The following is a 19,955-nucleotide window of genomic DNA, read 5'->3' as shown; positions in this document are numbered from 1 at the left end:
CGTCTAGCATACATTTTATATTATTGTCATTCTTGGATGATTGATTACAAAAGTTTCGCACGCTGTAAGTAGAAAAATAGAAAGAGGAAGGAAAAAAGGAATGAAACACCCAAACACACTCTGATGGCTGACTGATTTGAGGCAAAAAAGGAAGCCTCAAAGCTATGGCCAAAAGTTTTAATATCCTTGTAATCGAAATTAGAATAACATGAAAACTGTTTCCAATCTAAAGCAGCATAAGTTGCCAAAATGTTTACAAAAATTACGCTCTCTCTCACACACACATCACATTCTTAAATCTTGGCTTTTGTTATATTTGAATACTGTTTCCAATCTAAAGCAGCATAAGTTGCCAAAATATTTACAAAAACCACACTCTCTCTCACACACACATCACATTCTTAAATCTTGGCTTTTGTTATATTTGAATACGGGGTCAAGAGAAGTAGACAGAGAGACAGTTGGGTGAACGTGTAATATGCAACAAATAAAAGTTGTCGCAAGAGTAACAAACTATGAAACAAAAATTAATTCGATATATTTTTTTATTATTTTCAATGATTGTGTATTTTGGATAAAATCAAAAGATGGCGAAAGTTTGCAAAGATGACCAGGTTTCAGAAAACCTAAACCCAAACATGGATCTACCGAGATTTCCTATGAAAAGCCTAATTCAACAAGGCTGAATTGAAGTTTTCCTATGGAAAGCTTAATTCAGCCAGACTGAATTGAAGATTCCTTAAAATAAATACTTTAATACAACAACCATACCTACTCAGCAATGCTGTAACCTATATCGGCAAAAACACCCGATAAAGGATCAACCCCCCCCCCCCCCCAAACTCGAACAAACACACAAAATACTCAATATGATTTGCTTCCAAACAGGATTTCTTTTAAATAAATTTTGATTTGTGAATTTTATAAGTCACTTAGCCTTTCGCGAAAATAAGTCATTTTATTGGAAAATGTGTACACACTAGGGTTATGACTTTTTGACATTTTTCCTCAAAAATGATTTCCTGTAGCAGGGATGAATGAACTTTTGCCTATTAATCACTATGCTATCGTTTATTCCATTGAAATATAAAAAAAGTTCACGCACAAATCGATTTTAAAAAAATTACTTTCTGAAAAAATACATGAAATGAAAAAAAAAATTTTCAAAAAATTATTTTTTATTGCGCGAATGAGTAAATATAAGCCTACTAATAACTATAATAACGTTTATTTCATTCAAATTTTAAAAAAGTCGCGAAAAAAGTCACTTTGAAAAAATTTAAAATTTTTTTGTTTTTTGTTTAAAAATTATATTTTTGAATAAAAGCGTTTACGACATTTTTACGATTCTCAGAATTAAAGAAAAATAGTGAGAAATAAATTTTATGTAATTTTAATTATCTCATGTGGCTCTAAAGTTTTTTTTTTTTCAATTATATATCTGTTTTCAGTGACTTCAAAAATTGTCCATAATTTTGATAAATTCAAATTTTAAAATCATTTTGTGCGTGAGGTTTTTTCACCGAATCACCTTATAATTAAGATTTTATGTAATCTTATGGCAAAACTCATCACGCTATGATACAGGGATATGAGGTTGTAAAAAAGTCATAACCCTAGTACACACACATTTTCACACATGCACAAACACAATATGTCAACAGTCAACCTGTCAACATACAGTACCACATTACTAGCTACCACAGATTATTTTTGTTGTTTTCCTGCAACAAAAGGAAAGGGAGACAATGAGCTGTAGTATTGGCCCTGTTCCAACTGGCCATATAGTCAGCCAGCACACAATAAACGTTGACGTTCATTGGCGGCGATGTGTTTGCATATAACCAGAAACAATCATACCGCACTTCATTGCTGAACAGTGGTTTATTATGTAAATTGTAATTGTTGGTAAAAGGTTGGGGGAGGGGAATGGACGACAAACAATATTGCCAATGTCGACAAAAATCTACATTGCTAAATTGATGTCAAATGTATGTAGGTAATACACGAGATTCGAATCATCCGGATTAAGGCAATTGCATACTCGTACAATTATGTACTAACAAGAGGGGGGGGGGGGATTTGCAATTCATAATAGGAGTAGTAATTAGTATAGAGGTGTACATTAGGGTTATGACTTTTTTACAACCTCATATCCCTGTATCATAGCGTGATGAGTTTTGCCATAAGATTACATAAAATCTTAATTATAAGGTGATTCGGTGAAAAAACCTCACGCACAAAATGATTTTAAAATTTGAATTTATCAAAATTATGGACAATTTTTGAAGTCACTGAAAACAGATATATAATTGAAAAAAAAAAAACTTTAGAGCCACATGAGATAATTAAAATTACATAAAATTTATTTCTCACTATTTTTCTTTAATTCTGAGAATCGTAAAAATGTCGTAAACGCTTTTATTCAAAAATATAATTTTTAAACAAAAAACAAAAAAATTTTAAATTTTTTCAAAGTGACTTTTTTCGCGACTTTTTTAAAATTTGAATGAAATAAACTTTATTATAGTTATTAGTAGGCTTATATTTATTCATTCGCGCAATAAAAAATAATTTTTTGAAAATTTTTTTTTTTCATTTCATGTATTTTTTCAGAAAGTAATTTTTTTAAAATCGATTTGTGCGTGAACTTTTTTTATATTTCAATGGAATAAACGATAGCATAGTGATTAATAGGCAAAAGTTCATTCATCCCTGCTACAGGAAATCATTTTTGAGGAAAAATGTCAAAAAGTCATAACCCTAGTGTACATATCAATTGTTTAAATAAAGTGTGTACTAATCATAATATAGTTAGATACAGATTTCCTATGGGGTATATGTTATTCTGAACAAGTAAATAGCTAAGAGTCCGAGAGTAAATTTCTAATATAAAAAAAACATTGTTCCACAACATCCCATACGGGACAAGGGAGACTTCTCTCATATCAATGAGTGCACCCCGATTCATATTTAGCTCAATGATATGGGACCTACTGTTTATCGCCGAGTCCGAACGGCGTGTCCTAAGACACCACTTGTAGAGAAGTTTTTCAAGGCTGAAATACTCAGGAAATGTCGCCAACATTACTGAGGGGTATTTTGCCACCGTTGAAAAATGTTTGGTGTTGCCTGGCCGGGGAATCGAACCACCGACCTTCTGCGTGCAAGGCGGGCGTGCATACCATTGCACCACGGTGGCACCCGTATAGAAAATTATAATTTGGCCCCAAGGGTACTCGTGACTTATAGTGTACATGATGTTGAATATCTACGGAACCTTTGGGGGGTCTATGTAAACTTTGAATCACAATGCTGGCCGACTCAAATTTCTTCCAAAAATGAAGTGAGCATAAAACCACAGTAAGCCCCATCTTTTGTTAAACTTTTTGTTTTCAATGAAATTTGAATCAACAACAGCACACGGCCAGATCATGCAACAAAAGCAATGACATTTACACGCAATACCACCAGTTACCAACAAAACAAAGACGCGTAGCTTCGACAAATGAGCTGCTTTTTGCATGAAACTTCCACCTCGAAAATGACATTTTCAGATCAATAGGGAATGTAACTGGGGAGAACAAATGCTAGTTGATAGTGCCAAGTTTACTCCAATCCAATGGGCAAACAATAAATGAAAACAATTCCCTGCTGTTTTCGTCGCTTTGTTTGGTTGACGTGTGTTGTGTTCTGTTCCACTCTGTATAGGTGCAAAGGCAACAACCTGTTAGTCTCATAATTTGTTGTTGTCGTGCATGGGTAACAGCAAGACAGCAGATGCAATGAGTGTGAGAAGTCAAATAACAAACAAAAAGTAAAACATGGATTTACATTTAGCCTTCACTCGGAACACGTCGTCGATTTTTTTGTGCCAAATAACCGGGCGGTGCCGATATATGCGGGCTATTCCAAAACTTAAGCCTAATTATACCCTACACCACTATGTGGAAAGGGTATTATAAGTTTGGTTTGGAAAAAATTCATGTAACACCGCGAAATATTCGTCGGAGACCCCCAATGTGGTATACCAATCTTCATATCTCGGCGAGATAAAGCGATTTTGAGATGTGTGTCCGTCCGTACGTCTGTCCATTATAAATTGTAATCAAACTCCAGGACGCAATTATGAACTGATCGTCATTTTGCATGGAGGTCGGGTTAAGACCAGAATAGTCACCTATTCTTATTGGTGATGATCGTGAAATATTTAGCGGGTGAAATGGACCAAAAACATAATTTTTATCCGATTTTGTAGGTGCTCTGTTGGTCACAATAATAGCCCGATGGCCTCGAAAATTCGAACGAGGTAACAGTAATTGACAAAGAAGATGCTTGACATTTGAGATGGTGATCGGATGATGTTTAGAGGGTTAAATGGACCATAACTTTTGTGTAAAAATTGTGAAAATTTTTAATATACCGATTATATCTTTATTCCTGGAAGACACATTCCGCCCACATAAATAATATTTGGAAGACCAACTCTTGCCCTTTCCATTGATGCCAATTATATTGATTTACGCGGTCAGATAACCGAGTTACAGCCTAATATATCCAGTTTTTTGCTTGAAGTGTAATTATAAGCTCACTAGAGGTCGCAATTATATCTCAATAGTCACGAAATTTGGCACGAGGTAAGGGTTTAGGTCGAAGTAGATACATACAGTTTTGGATGATGATCAGACATTATTTAGCGGGTGGAATGTACCATTACTTTTGTATGAAAAATATACAAATTTTATTTTTGGTCCATATTTTTATTCCTGGTTGGCATATACCGGCAAAGTAGCCTTCGTATGGAAAAATAAATACTGACATTTCCCCTGATGCAAATTGCAATAATGCGTATGCTAGATAACGGGCCTACTGCCTAATATATAATGGGTTTCATACTACAAATTGTCTCAATCATGAGAGAGAAATTTTCAGTTCAGTTGTCCAATTGAATTTTTATACAAATACTGCAGCATGGGGTCGCTTCACCACCTATTTTATACACTCAGCCTTTAGGTTAATACAAAATATATAAAATACGACCAAAGATGTGCCCATCGAAAAAAACGGGTTAAGACCCCAAGTATGTTTGGACGAAATTCGTTTCAAACAATGTGGAGTCGATTTAGCCCTGTCCATTCATCTGTCTCTTTTACTGTCTAGCTGGTTGGTGCGCACGATAACTCCCGATCTACCTATTCGAACCAAATTTTGCACTTCGTAATTTTTTGCCCAAACTTAGTTTAATTTCGAATATGGGCTATATTGGTTCACATCCCCCACAAAAGTTCAAAATTTTTCTGAAAAATTTTGTGACCGATAACTGTCGAAGTGCGAAATCTATTTGGTTCAAACTTTCCATATTTTATTATTCCTTCCAGATATAGATCGGGTAAGACTATATCGGTCCACACCTTCGAGTACCTCCCACACAAAATTTGGAAAAGTGAAATTTAAGAGGCCTATCGAATCGTTTTGATTTTTTCAGCAGATTGTCCTTGCGGCCCCCTTTACGATGGTACAATTGCAATGGCAAGTCCATACCTCCAGAGATTATGGCCGAAAAGGTCCAAGAAACCCTGAAAAACAAGCAAGAAACCCCACTTAAATGGCAAATCCGCAAGATAACTCTCAAGGGGATTTTCAGATTGGTCCAAACTTTGAACATCCTATTATTTCATCCAGTAATGTATCAGGTTGGAATATGGACTATATCGTTCCCGTCCTTCGAGTACCTCCTACACAAAATTTGGGAAAAGTGCAGTTTGAGGACCAGTCTCGGATCTATTTGAATTTTTCCGGAGTAAGTCCATACTTCCTGAGATAGTGTTCCAAAATTTCCAAAAAATAATTCTCAAACTTTTTCAAAAAACAGAAGTTAGTTTACTGCAATTAATTTGGTATAGCCTTACATTACGATAGATACAAAATACAACATATATATTTTTTTATACGGCATAATTATTGTGTTTGTTTCTTTTTTGGTCAGATGCTGAGGGTATATCACCGTTAGCGGAGCTGACTTATACTATCTAACCACAATGAACTATGAACTATCGAAATGCCCTGAAAATCACAAAACTGTGTGCATTACCAAGCATATGTCAGGACGATAGATCTTCAATAAACAAACAATGTGAATTTTCCAATTTTGGCATATTGTATAATTTATATAATTGTTCCACAAATATCCCAGTAGGGACAAGGGAGGCTTATCTTATACCAATGGATTCAATGACATAACATTGATATGTGACGTATTTTTTATCGCCGAATCCGAAAAGCGTGTCCTAGGTTGCCACTTGTGGAGAAGTTTTTCATAGCTGAAATACTCAGGAAATATCGGCAGCATTAAAAATGGGTATTATGCCACCGTAGCCTTTGCTTACTTGTTTTTATTTGAGAAGTTGTTTGAACACTACCAACCCTAAAGTCTAGCTAATTACATAAGAAAATGTAGGTTAAACTTCACCACTTATCTTAAGCCTCTCGAACACTAATTTAACTGTGGTAGTCTCTTCATTCGATTGAAGGAGAATGGTTACAATCTATACATTAAGATATTTTTTATGGTTTAGATAAGATTGTTGCTATACTAAAATGTTGATCTAGGTATAACATAATTCCGGGAAAAACTAAATTATGATATCCTCCTTATGTTAAATAGTAGGATAAAAAGTCGAAGGCAAGAAAACAAAGAAGAACGCTATGGTGTTAACTTACAGCGTGTTTTTGTAAAAAGTTTTTGCCCATTCGTTCGTCGATTTCATGAACCAAGACACAATTTGGTTTTCATAGCGGTTGACGTTTGTATTTATGTGACCAACAAATGTAAGCTTTTTTATTTTCGTTATTTTTTTGGTTTTAGTAACAAAATCAGACGAACGAATACGTCAAATATAAACGAATGGAAAAGACCCATCGTTTTGAATGAAAATTAAATAATTTGAGTAATAAATGACACAAAACACACGAAAACTGGAAGGGAATGCAATTTTATTTATTTCCATAGAAGCACACGCGTGTATGTACATCCGTTTCTTCATATTATCACAATTATTTTTGTACAAATTTGATTACATTTTTATACCCTCCACCATATGGAGGGTATAATTAAATTTGTCATTCCGTTTGTAACACATCGAAATATTCGTCGGAGACCCTATAAAGTATATAAATTATTATTAATTTTTTTTAATGAATTTCTCATTGGAATCGAGCTTGATGATCAATGAATAATGCAAGTGAAAAAGGAAGCCGACGACGATTCGAACCACACACCCACCACTATGTGACATGCATGTTTCGACTTTGGTAAAGTCTCCTCAGACATATCGGATGTGGAGCGGCTTCGATGTCCTCGAACTTTTCTTCTATCAAATGCATTTTGTTTTGTTTTTTACAACAACAATGGGGATTTTCCCATTTAGTTGTGCTTTCATGACAAACGCTTAGCGCTGCCTTTGAAAGTAATGAGTTTGGCTCTGAACGCTAACACGCCGTGACAACACTTTTTTCTTGTGTTTTTCAAGGACGTGGGTTCAAACCCCAGCTCAGCTGATTTTACTTTTTATTTGAAAATGTTGCCTTTTTTTAGGCGAAGTTATTTTTTTTAGTATTAATTTTTTTAATGAATTTCTCATTGGAATCGAGCTTGATGATCAATGAATAATGCAAGTGAAAAAGGAAGCCGACGACGATTCGAACCCACACACCCACATGTGACATGCATGTTTCGACTTTGGTAAAGTCTCCTCAGACATATCGGATGTGGAGCGGCTTCGATGTCCTCGAACTTTTCTTCTTTCAAATGCATTTTGTTTTGTTTTTTACAACAACAATGGGGATTTTCCCATTTAGTATATATTATTGATCAGCATAAAATTCTATGTCGATTTGACCATGTCCGTCCGTCAGTCCGTCCGTCTGTCTGTTGAAATCAAGATACAGCTCGCAATTTTAAAGATAGAAAGTCAATTTGGTACAGAAGTTTTTATTACTTGCAGGATGGTTGGTATTGAAAATGGGATATATCGGTCCACGTTTTGATATAGCCCCCATAGAACGGTACCTCCCGATTTTCGGTGTTTTTAAAGTTTTAGCTTCATTATCCTACCAAAATGGCTGAAATTTGGTACGTAGTCTTCTTTATGGGTATAAAACTGTCCCCCAGAATTTTGTCGGTATCGGTCCACACCTTCATATAGCCCCTATAGAACGGTACCTCCCGATTTTCGGTATTTTTAAGGTTTTAGCTTAATTATCCTACCAAAATGGCTGAAATTTGGTACGTAGTCTTCTTTAGGGGTACAAAACTTTCCCCCAGAATTTTGTCGGTATCGGTCCACACCTTCATATAGCCCCTATAGAACGGTACCTCCCGATTTTCGGTATTTTTAAGGTTTTAGCTTAATTATCCTACCAAAATGGCTGAAATTTGTTACGTAGTCTTCTTTAGGGGTACAAAACTTTCCCCCAGAATTTTGTCGGTATCGGTCCGCACCTTCATATAGCCCCTATGGAACGGTACCTCCCGATTTTCGGTATTTTTAAGGTTTTAGCTTAATTATCCTACCAAAATGGCTGAAATTTGGTACGTAGTCTTCTTTAGGGGTATAAAACTTTCCCCCAGAATTTTGTCGGTATCGGTCCACACCTTGGTACTTAGTCTACGTTGGTGGCATAAAACTTTCCCCCAGAACTTTGTCGGTATCGGTTCATGCCTTCAAATAGCCCCCATAGAACGGTACCTCCCGATTTTAGGTATTTTTGAAAGTTGTGGCCTCAATATTCCACCGAAATGGCTGAAATTTGGTATTTAGACTTCGTTGGGGTACTCAAACTTCCCCTTTAAATTTGTCGGTATATGTCCACGCCTTCATATAGCCCCCATGGAAAGGTACCTCCCGATTTTTCGTATTTTGAAGGTTGTGTCTTCAATAATCCACCAAAATGGCTGAAATTTGGTATTTAGTCTTCAATGTGATATAAAAATGTTCGCCAGAAATACAGTTTGACAAGTAATTGTTTTCAAACTGAGAAAACGAACACTTTTCATGCATTAATTACTAAAAAATAACAAATAGTTGTGATAAAAATGTCGGGTTTTTTGCAAAAATTAGTTGGTCGACTTATTTAAGACCAAAATGAATGGATAAACAAAAAATTATCCCGCCTAGTTCAACAATAATAACCAAAAGAATAATTAACATGTAATGCCAAGAAAATGTTTTCAAAATGTAATTGAGGTTCCAAAATACCCCATGTTTTCGGTAAATACTTAAAAATCATGACATTTTATTTTTAACAAGGATTAGTTGCTAACAAGTATCAACAACATTAGGCATGGAATATCCCCACTAAGAGGGTTACCATATGGACCAAGGGGGTACCAGATCGTATTACATGTAAACGATGTCCTATAGGATTCAAACCGGGAATATCTGAAAACTATGACATTTTATAAGTATTTTTAGTTCACCAGGATGGACTTCCATCAATTACAATAAATATTGCCTACAGAATAGCTCGATCAGGAGGGTTGCCAGATCGACAAAAAAGTTCCAGGTCTTATTAACAGTAAAAGGGACCATCTAGGGACACAACCACAGCCTACAAGTGGTTCATTCAACTCGAAATTTATTAAGAGATAAGAATATTTCATGAAACAGTCGAAAATAGCACGTTTGGAGACTAATATTCCTTAGAAATTTGTGGGGTACAGATTTCTACAATTTTCGCAAATGGTTACTATGACCTACTGGAGACATTTCGTGTATTGTGAAGTAATACTGTGACAAAAATTTCTAAGTGACGGGAAAATAATGCTGCAGTGTTACCATTTTATACCATCAAAGCCAAAAAACTTACGGGAATTCATCAATCTGGCTCTTAATAGATAAAATTGGATGTCTATAGCAAGCTCAGTATAATTTAGCAATATCTTCCATATGCATTTCTAACCGATTTTTGTACTTCTTGGTTATATTTTGGTTTGTTTTAGTGAATATCCTTATCCCTAAATTAAATTTCAGTCAAATAAACCACTTTAAAGATCTAATTGTGGGCCTAGGAGGTCCAGTTTACTGTTATTAAGACTTGGTACATTTTTAGTCGATCTGGCAACCCTCCTGATCGAGTTCTGCTGTAGGTAATATTCATTGTAATTGATGTCATACTATCTTGGTAAACCAAAATACTCATAAAACGTCTTAGTTTTTAGATATTCTCGGCTTGAGACCTATAGGACATTGTTTACATGCAATATGATCTGATACCCCCTTGGTCCATATGGTAACCCTCTTAGTGGGGATATCCCATGCCTAATATTGCTGATACTTGTTAGCAACTAATCCTTGTTAAGAATGAAATTCATAAAATGTCATAATTTTTAAGCATTTACCGAAAACATGGGGTATTTTGGAACCTTTATTACATTTTGAAAACATTTTCTTGGCACCTTGTATTGCATGTTAATTATTCTTTTGGTTATTATTGTTGAACTAAGCGGGTTAATTTTTTATTTATCCATTCAATTTGGTCTTAAATAAGTCGACCAACTAATTTTTGCAAAAAACCCGACATTTTTATCACAACTATTTGTAATTTTTAGTAATTAATGCATGAAAAGTGTTCCTTTTCTCAGTTTGAAAACAATTACTTGTCAAACTGTATGTCTGTAAAGGTCCACGCTTTCATATTGCCCCATTTCTGACTAAAATTCGTCGGTAGAGGTCCACGTTTCGATATAGCCCCCATAGAATGGTACCTCCCATTTTTTTTGTAATACTGAAGATTGTGACGTCAATATCCAACCGAAATGGCTGAAATTCTTTATTTCGTCTTTCAAGAGTTATAAAATATTCCAGAAGAGTATTACCAGTAAAGGTCCACGTCTTCCTATATCCCTATAGAAGCGTACTTCTTGATTTTCGGTATTTTTTAAGTTTTGGCCACATTCTCTTACCGAAATATAGGAAATTTGGTATTTAGTCTTCTTTGAGCCTAAAAACTTTCCGTCAGAAATTTGTCGGTATAAATCGACGTTTTGAAATAGCCCCCATAAATGGTGCATCACATTGTTTTACCGAAATTGCTGAAATTTAGTATTAAGTCTTCTTCATACACAAAAGGAAACTAATTGTTCCATTTTACTTCAATACAACTTGTGATGGAGGGTATAACAAGTTCGGCCCGGCCGAACTTAACGCCGTTCTTACTTGTTTTTCTTATTTTTTGTTTGTCATCTGTTTATCGGGGTTGCATCAAGTAACACATTTTAGGTGCAGATGCCTATGCAAAATTAGCAAAATAAGTATCATGGAAATCCTGAAATGTAAAAGTTTTTGTGAAATAGACGAAAGCTTTTACATAAAAACGAATGGTTCGTAAAATTTTACAAGAACCAAATTTTGAACGTATACGTTTTAGTACGAACGGTTCGTGTGACAGGCAAGCATTTTTACAAAAACACGCTGTTAAAGTTTTACCAATGGCAAACACATATTTCTGTGCAACGTCTACGCAATCAAGGTATATGGCGAAAATAATAACAACAGAAAACAACAACTATAGTCTAAACTTATAGTATACTCAAGAAATTTAATTATGTGTATAACATTCGTAAATAGACAAAATCTCTGCAAGTTTTACAAAACTGTCTTAAGTTACGCGCCAACCAATAATCCCTTTATATTCTCTTGGCTCATTGACTGTGTTTTCGTGCGGACAATTGTTCAGAACGAAACTTTGCATTTTAGGTTTAGGTTTGCAATTTAATATGATGATCAGATAATATTTAGCGGATTAATTGGATCAAAACTTTTGTGGGAAAATTGGTAAAATTTTTAGGCATTATACTTAATCATTTTTCATAAAAGGTATGTTCCAACCACGTAAATTATATTTATAAGAGGTATCATTGACCTATCCATTGATGCCAATTATGTTGAAGTACGTGGGCAGATTACGAAGTTACTGTCTAGTATATACAGGGATTACACGGTTTTAATTGTGTGTAGTGTAATTAAGCTAGTGGTTTCAGTCGCACGATGTAAGGTCACCGTATATGCCAATTATTTTGTATAATGATCGGGTAGTATTTAGCGGATGAAATTAACCATAACTTTTGTGAAAAAATATCCAAATTTAATTTTTGTTCCACATTGGAATTCTGCGGGGCGGGTCGTATACCGAAAAATTACGAAAACGAAACTAGAAAACCTACTATTGACCTCTCTCTTGATTCAAATTATATCAATGAAGCGGATATTTAACGGAACAACTATCTAACATATAAAGTGGTTCCTTTATCATTCTGGATTGTTTGTAAAGAACTACATTTACCTTTAATGCCAGGAAACGTCGAATAAAGATAAAAAATTCCCAGATTTTTAATTGATGCAAACTGCAATAATGTACGGGTTAATGTAATACCTCGAAATATTTGTATATTTTTATTGAACGATTCTGTCAAAATTACTGAAAGCTATTTCTAAATGCCTTTGGTATCTATACCCTACACCACAATGTGGAAAGGGTATTATAAGTTTGTTTTTTTTTTCGAAAATTCATGTAACACTGCGCAATATTCGTCTTAGACCCCCATGTGGTAACCAAAATTCATATCTCGACGAGATAAAGCGTCCGTCCATTAAAAATTTTAATCACGCTACAGGGTGCAATTATGCACCAATCTTCACGAAATTTAGTATGGAGGTCGGGTTCAGACCAGAATAGACCCGTATAGTTTTTGGCAACGTGAAATATTAGTAGTCTGATCGGCGCGAAATGTTAAATAAGCCTTGGGTTTACGACAGGGAAGTAGCTTGCAATCAAACGTGATGATCAGATAATATTAAGCGGGTTAAATCTACCAGAACTTTTGTGTGAAAATTGGTAAAGTTGTTAGTGAAATTACTATATCTTTATTCCAGGAAACTATGTTAAACCAATGTAAGTTATATTTAGAAGAGGAACGCTTGACCTTTACATTGATGCTAATTATGTTGATGTACATCAGTTTTTATTCTCGATAGTGCAATCTTAATCTGACAAATGTTTGCACGAGGTAATAACTTTGGATAGTGCCAATAATTGTTGATAATGATCGGATAGTATTTAGCATGTTAAATTGACCATAACTTTTGTGGGAAAATATCCAAATTTAATTTCTAATCTAATTTAAATTCTTGGGGTATATTAGGACAACTTACGAAAACTGAACTTGAAAACCAACTCTTGACATCTCACTTAATGGAAATTATATCAACGTAGCAGTTAGATAAAGGAACTAGTGTCTAACATCACGGTGCGTCTGAACCAAATTTAAATGGAAGGTGCTTACACTTGGGAAGTTTTTGCGGATTCTGTAATGTTCGTAGATGAGAAAAAAAAATCGACGGAGCGCTTTTTAAATTAATCGCGATCAAAGTTCACACTTTTATGGTTTTTCTAGGTTTTCACGATTTTAATTGGAAACCGCAAGTCCTATCGAAATGCAATTGGATAAAATTTTTTAGCTGTGAAAATTCTTTACAAGATAGATTTTTATGACATTTTCGTTGGTTTTACCATTTGTGAAATATAGAATTTTAAATTATAATACAATGCCCGGTGCTCCCTGTAACATATAAGTACGTTTTCCTTTATAGTTTTGGTTTGTTTATAAAGAGCTAGGTTTACGTTCCATGCTACAAAATTTTGCAACCATTACAAAGTCTTGAAATCATAACAGATGAGGAATTTCCTGTTTTAATACCCTACAATACTATGTGGAAAGGGTATTATATGTTTGTTTTTCCAAAAATTCATGAAACACCGTGAAATATTCGTAGTAGACCCCCATGTGATATACCAAAATGCATATCTCGACGAGATAAAGCGATTTTGAAATGTGTTTCCGTCCACCCATTAAAAATGTAATCAAACACCAGGCCGCAATCGTCACAAAATTTTGTATGGAGGTCGGGTTCAGACCAGCATAGACCCCTATTGTTTTTGGTGATGATCCCAAAATTTTTTATTCGATTATGTAGTGACTCTGTAGGCCGTTATAATAGTCTGATTGGCGTAAAATTTTAAGAAAGGCTTGAGTTTACGGCATGGAAGAAGCTTGCAATTTACCACGAAGATCAGATAATATTTAGCCAGTTAAATGGACCAACACTTTTGTGTGAAATTTGATGCTAACTAGAATGATACACGGGATTTTCATGTTTTTGTAAAACTTACCTAAATCTATTTCTAAGGGTATTTTGGGCTTTTTTAACGATTCTCCACAAAAACTATAGGGGTCTATTCTGGCCTGAGGCCTTCCTCCATACAAATTTGTGACGATTGTTCCAGCCTGGAGTTTGATTATAATTTTTAATAGACGGACGGACGGGACGACACACATCTCAAAATCGCTTTATCTCGTCGAGATATGAATTTTGGTGTACAACATGTGGGGTCTACGACGAATATTTCGCGGTGTTATATGAATTTTCGGAAAACGAACTTATAATACTCTTTCCACATTGTTGTGTCAGGTAAAATTATGATTGATTTATTTCCAGAGGGGGACTTTTGGTAGCGGAGTTCTATAGGATCAAGGTCAAGTTGGCATGCATAAAATTATTGCGCATCCAAATTAAAAAAAATTATTATTTTTTTTAATTTGTAAAGAACCTTTAATGATTTGTCCCAAAATTTGACTCTGAAAATTTCAGGACCCAGGCAAATTGTGAACATCGCAAATAATATCTTCCGACTAAATTTATATGTACATATATTGTGTTTATTAGCATAACTCCACATTGTAAGAAAATTTCGTTCACTTGCGAATATGTTTGCTGTTAAGATGTTACAATGTATCCCGCACAAAAAAACCATTACCAAAGGAAGACTACTATCGTAGATATTTTATTTGGCATACCGTGCTATGAGTTGATTTTAATTAGGGCATGAGAAACTTTCTAAACGAATTTAACAAGAGTTGGCCACAAAATTGTACAGTCTTAATGTTAATAATTGCCCTAGTCGTGTAGGAAAAAGATAAACTATAATAGGATAATTTAAATATGTATATTTTATGAAGAACCGTTTTAGTGGATGCGTAATGTTTGGGGAAATAAACTTTTTATTGCACTTATGTTTACCATTTTCCATAGATTTAGATATTAAATATTATTAAATTTATAATAACTTGCTTAAAGTGTTCTAATAGCTGAGACAGCAATAACCCCTTGAGTTGGAAGTCTTAGGTGGTGCACTCTTGGCAGTGCTATTAGGGAAGATCACTGGAATAGGTTGAAATTCAAATAGCAAATCAAATTATGTATGGGGGAAAAGATTCAAAGGAACGACTTTGATTGACTTTAACGTTGGTCCCTCCTTCATTTCAAGTGGACATTGACCACCCGGACATTGACCTCCCAAAATCGGTCAGTGTAGTGCGATTCGATAACTTTTTTTAATATCGAACCGACATCGGTACTTAACAAAAATATTCGGTTGAATTAATGAATGTGATATTCTGTATCTTTATGTTACAGATTGTAGAAATCGTAAGCACATACCGACGAATATCGATGGAAAGACAAATTGTCAAATATTATATATGTGAATATTTATTAATATATTTTTTTAAATAAAAATATTGTTTATTCGCAAATACAGGACCTAAAACGCGTAAGTGAGGAAAGGAGGTCTAATTTTTGAAGAAATGTGCTAAATAGGTATCTCTAAGTATCCCAACAATACGTTACACAAGTGTACTTTCAACTTCTAAACCGTCAAGTGTGTATTTATGTACTTCTAGGAGCTAAATGACCAATGCATACATATATGTAAGTGCAACTCTTAGATTTTTGTGGTTTTATTCCAGGATATGAATAAACATGTCATTCCACGTAATAGCTCGGCAAAGCATTATATAGAATATCGATGTATATGTTTGAATTGGGCAGGACCATATAATCAGAATCGTCACTTTTTATTGAATTGTACTTTTATGCATGCACAGATCAGAAAATTCTTAACAACGCAGTAAAAGGAAGAGTTAATTTTGCCATATAAATATTGATCTTTCAAATTTGACATGACTTAAGCACCTTCAATGATGTTCCTAGATCCACGTTACCGTCATTAGAGTTTATATGACCAAAAATCATGAAATTTTAAAATGTTGGGTAGGGTTACATTGCGCTATTTTAAAGGCTTTTCGTCAATTTTTTAGCAACTATTGAGACAAGGTGTATAAAATCAATGAAGAGAGAGTTTGAAAAATTTAAAATACAATTTTGGAATTTGGTACAGAGTAATATATATTATGTATTAGTTCTTGGATATTTTTTATTGAAAATTACCATATCAGAGCACGTTCGGTATGGTTATCGGTATTTGTAAGTTGTACACCACATACGCTCACATTTTGGTATATCTCAGAATTTGTAATATCCGCAATTGTTTTCGCTAGATTTTCAGTATTCGAAGATCTTAATTTAATTTCTAAGAATATTGGCTATAATAAGGATTTTTGGATTTTTTGGTTGGAGAACCTCTATGCTGAAAGTGGTTAAAATAGATCTATGTTTTAATGCATATCGAGATATAGCCCTTTTTAGACCCATTTTTCAAAAATTATTTAGTGGACAAATCTTTGACGCCCATACATTTCATATTAACATCTTATAAACCTTTTAATTGGAATTTGGTATACTTTAATATGTCAATGTATTTTAATATCTTTTAAGTTATTTCTATAAATTGAATACATCCGACATCGAATAATTCCAATCGAAAATTGTCTACTGCTATTGTGCGGATAACATTACTAATTTTTACCCAAGAAAAAATTTTTAAATGTAAAAATTTTACTTCTTTATCCGAAGTGATTGGAGAATCCAACTAAAAAATATATTTAAACCAGTAAGGAAAGGATCAAAGTCGGGCGGGGCCAACTATATGATACCCTACACCACTGTGAATATGTAAAATATAAATCGGAGCTATATCCAGATCTAAACCGATTTTGATATAATTTGGCACATTTATTTCCAGACCGAATTCAGTCACACATTCCAAATATCATTGAAATCCGACTTATATAGCGTGTTTGGAGCAGCAAATACGCGAAATCGGCCGAAAATATATATGGGTGCTATATCCAAATCTGAACCGATTTCGATATAATTTGGCACATTTATTTCTAGACTGAATTCAGTCACACATTCCAAATTTCATCGAAATCGGAAATATATAGCGTGTTTGGTACAGAAAATACGTGAAATCGGCCGAAAATATATATGGGAGCTATGTCCAAATCTGAACCGATTTCTATATAATTTGGCACACTTATTTCTATACCAAATTCAGTCAAACATTCCAAATTTCATTAAAATCGGACGTATATAGCGTGATTGGTACATCGCATACGTGAAATCGGGCGAACATATATATGGGAGCTATATCCAAATCTGAACCGATTTCGATATAATTTGGCACGTTTATTTTTAGACCAAATTCAGTCACACATTCCAAATTTCATCGAAATCGGACATATATAGCGTGTGTGTTACAGAAAATACGTGAAATCGGCCGAAAATATATATGGGGGCTATACCAAAACTTGGACCGATATAGCCCATCTTCGAATTTGATCTTCCGACGGCTAAAAAAATTGTATTCCCCAATTTTCAGCGAAATCGGTCAACAAATGCGACCTGTATGTTGCGAACGGACGGACGGACATGCATAAGTCGACTCAGAAAGTGATTCTATGTATATCCCTAGAAGGAACTATGGGTCTATCTCGCTTCCTTTTGTATGTTACATACAAATGCACTAACACATAATACCCCTTACCACATAGTGGTGTAGGGTATAAAAAGAAGGCTGCTTTAGCCGGAATCGGACAATACAGTCTATGAACTCCCAATCCTACTCGTAGTAAGTACTCTTTGAGAGTACGAAACACATGATTGGGCTTTGCCAAAACATGGTCAAATAAATATTTGAGAAAACAAGCAAGTCGTCTTTGTCGCCTGTGTGGATTAATACCTTTACTATCGACAGATCCAAAATCGACTTCACAGACAATATATTTATCCCCAAAATTTGTATTCTTAGAGTTTACAAAATTTTGTGGCCTTTTTTGGACGTATGAACTTACCGGCAAAAGTATCAAAACTTTAAGGGTACCTATCTTAGCGATTGTGGACGTTTCGAATTATTGCTCATAGCGCAAAAGGAGAGTGTTTCTGAATGTGTCCATTAAGCAAGTGTATCTCATTATAAGAGTCATTCCTTTCGATAGTTATCGCGCCCACCAGCCATTTTAGTTGGTCATCGTACATTATGTCAGAAAGAATGGCCAAATAGGATATATACGATTTTAGGAAACAATTCAAACTTTTGTGGGGGAGGAACTCGACGTGGTGGACCAATGTGATTTTAACTAAGTTTGGTAAATATTACGTCATCTAAAATTTGGACCAAGTCTCTAGCCATAGAGGCGGACTGGGCTAAATGCTTTTCTCACACGGCTTTCATCCAAATAGACAGAAGTAGAAAAGATAAGTGTTTTTAAGGAAGTTCGTTGTAATAATATATTAATCTGGTTTTTGAAAGTCTGCTGAGAATCCGAAAACGTTTTAATATTAGGAGGCAACAAGTTCCACAATCGAACAATTCGGTTAAAAAAAAGATTTTTATTAAATATTTATTTGTATCTGAGAGCTTCTAGAAGAAGATAAAAATATATAATCAAATTAAAAAAGGATTAGAGGTATCAGATTTCAACAAACCATTTGATTTCAACAAACCCTACAAGCTGAAGGAAAAACTGTGAACAATTATTTCTGCAAACATCTACCATACGCAAATTTTAATATTTGACGGAAGCTGGACATAAAGTTGTTTATATTATTTCCGAGGTACCCAGTATTACCTCAATACCATAAAGAATGTGAACAACAAATTTGTCGAAATAAATATATAATTGGTTTTCGATACAAGTCCACAAAAACCCCATTTCATGCACTTCCCTTCCTACAATATTGAACTCGTCATATTTTTTGATACAGGATACCATAAACCTCAAAAATTAACTAGCAAAGATGGAGTGTAATCATTAGGGAACTCCGAGTTCATTTATTTTTTTTATACTGGAACGATATGGCATAAAGCCGTAATACAGAAAAATTTGAAAATTTCAAGCAAAAAGTTAAAATTTTTCGAACAAAAAAATCGAAATTATTTCTTACAAAATTTGTTAACGAAGTACATTTTCTGTACAGAAACGTCAGAAAATTTATGTTTTCATTTGAAATATCCAAACATAAAATTATTTTATGAGAAAGAAAACGCTAATGATCTGTTACAGTAGCTAAAGAAATTTTTGGTATACCAAACCATTCCTGGTGGCGAAGCTGCCCCATGTTAGCCTGTTCCCGTACTTTATAAAGTGGTAAAAGTCGTAAAAGTTGTAAAAGTCGTAAACGATTTTCATATAAATTTTGGGTACAGGAACGCAAAATGTGTAAAAGTGGTAAAAATTGTAAACAGAGCTATAGTTAACACTTATGTAAATGCCTTAAGAAGATTTTTCTCAATAAGGCGGAATTTACCTTGTGTACCCTTCTTATTAACTTAACATATGTTCATATAAAACGTCGTTGTTAAAATAAATCAGCAAAATATTGCAATAATGTACTGTCGTTAAAATTGGTATACAGAATAGCACGTACCGAAAATTATCGTTAACTATCGACATTCGTCGATAATTCTGTCGTTAAGGAGTTACAGAATGACACTACAGGAAAAGTATCTGAAAATATCATCAGTACCTTTACATGGGAGCTGCATTAAAGTGTGAACTAATGTTGACAATTTTTGATGGAGATTTTTGATGACCATTGGGAACCTCAAATGTCAGATTTCGGACAGTTCGTCAACAAATGCAGCTAAATTGCTCA

Source organism: Musca autumnalis, unplaced genomic scaffold (assembly GCF_047663935.1).
Source record: "Musca autumnalis isolate F117 unplaced genomic scaffold, ASM4766393v1 scaffold_1, whole genome shotgun sequence".
In the NCBI taxonomy this organism is placed as follows: domain Eukaryota; kingdom Metazoa; phylum Arthropoda; class Insecta; order Diptera; family Muscidae; genus Musca; species Musca autumnalis.
The sequence above is the reverse complement of the archived record's forward strand: the minus strand, read 5'-3'. Positions refer to the sequence as shown.